Below are 2,052 nucleotides of genomic sequence, written 5' to 3' on the forward strand. Positions count from 1 at the left end.
ATTTCAGCATCGGCCATGGCTGGATTGTAATATTTCACCAGTTATAATAGGTGAAATATTACAAATCGCTCTGATTGGCAGTTTCACTTTCAACAGCCAATCAGAGCGATCGTAGCCACGAGGGGGTGAAGCCACCCCCCCTGGGCTAAACTACCACTCCCCCTGTCCCTGCAGATCGGGTGAAATGGGAGTTAACCCTTTCACCCGATCTGCAGGGACGCGATCTTTCCATGACGCCACATAGGCGTCATGGGTCGGATTGGCACCGACTTTCATGACGCCTACGTGGCGTCATGGGTCGGGAAGGGGTTAAAAAACCCATCCCTTGTGTATGACTGTTCGCGTAAGGTGTATGGCTGCAATCTAGAGCCCGGCTGAACTCACAGCTTTAACACACGAAACAGCGTCTAACTGCTGTGACCGCCAGTGCAGCGCCGTGCGCTATTAGAGCACTTACCTTACCCAAGTCTGGGTGGTTAGTGGCATCCGCTAGTGTGGCACAGCATGCACTTCTGTGCATATTAGTTAACTCTGATACCCCAATTGTGGTGTCGATCGCAAGAGGTCTACACTAACTCTAATCCTGTGTCCTGGGATAGAGTTCTGTGGTTCCTTGCTTGCGCTCTCTGTGCGGTACCGCGACCCCGTGACTTAACAGGGATCGCTTTCTTCATACAGGGTGAAGTTAACCCATGTGTGTATTCTCATTGTACCGCCATATAGTCCGTCATTACTTAGCAGCAGGTTCTATCTCTGCACGGTGGACCCCGGGCTGCGAACGCACCTTATTATATCTATTTGATTATTTGGTGTGTTCCGCTAGCCCTAACATGGGGTTGGGTGGGAGCTTATTTTTTTGCGTGCCAAGCTGACGTTTTGAATTATGCCACTTTTGTGCAGATACTTTTTTTGATCGCCCGTTATTGCATTTTAATTAGAGATGAGCGAGTGTACTCGTTGCTCGGGTTTTCCCGAGCATGCTCAGGTGACCTTCAAGTATTTATGACTGCTCGGAGATTTAGTTTTCATCGTGGCAACTGAATTATTTACAGCTACTAGCCAGGCTGAGTACATGTGGGGGTTGCCTGGTTGCTAGGGAATCCCCACATGTAATCAAGCAGGCTAGTAGCTGTAAATCATTCAGCTGCCGTGATGAAAACTAAACCTCCGAGCAGTCATAAATAATCTGAGGTGAAGCACAGATCACCTCAATGGAGCAGAAATGCAGCATTGCTTTGAGCGCCGACCACAGGATGGCACTCACAGCAATCTGCCATCAACAACCATAGACGTCTCAAGGAGACATCAGTTTGTTATGGCAATGCACCGATGACCCCCGATCATGTGACATGTGGGGTCAGCGGTGGAAGCGCTTCCGGCCGCGGCCGGCGGCGCTTGTTACATGCCGCTGTCAGAATTTGACTATTTAACTATTTAATGGGCACGGGCGGATCACGATTCCACTCATGCCCATTGTGCGCACATAAAACAACCTAACTCAAAATATATACGGAATCCTAGACCAACTCAAAAAACCTAAAACTAACAAGGATACCTAAAATATAACCTTTATTAATAATCACTAAAAAAGTACTCTTTCCATAAACTGCAAAAAATAATAAAGACAACATATAATTATGTACCTGTAGGGCCCTAGGGAGTACCTACACTGAGTCCTACCTGGCAGTGGAGGTTGGCACCCTAAGTTACTGCGGTAGGCGCCCCCACTCAACGTCGACTCACCCTAGGGAATCCCTAGAAGACCCTAAATAGGGAACCCTAGGAAAAACCTAGAAAATCCCTATCGGAAATCCTGCCTGGCAGTGGGGGTAGGCACCCTAATGTGAAGCGGTAGGCGCCCCTACTCCGTGTCGACTGACCCTAGAAGCCCTAAAGAGTCCCTAAATAGGGATAGAATAAAGAAAATGTCCCAAAAACAAACCCAAACACCCCAAAAAGAAAGAAGAGGAAAAATACCTAATGCAGATAAAAAATGACACAAGAAAAAATATATATATCGAAAAAATATAAGAAGAAAAAAAAAAGAGAAGA

This window comes from Ranitomeya imitator, chromosome 7 (assembly GCF_032444005.1).
Source record: "Ranitomeya imitator isolate aRanImi1 chromosome 7, aRanImi1.pri, whole genome shotgun sequence".
Taxonomy (NCBI): domain Eukaryota; kingdom Metazoa; phylum Chordata; class Amphibia; order Anura; family Dendrobatidae; genus Ranitomeya; species Ranitomeya imitator.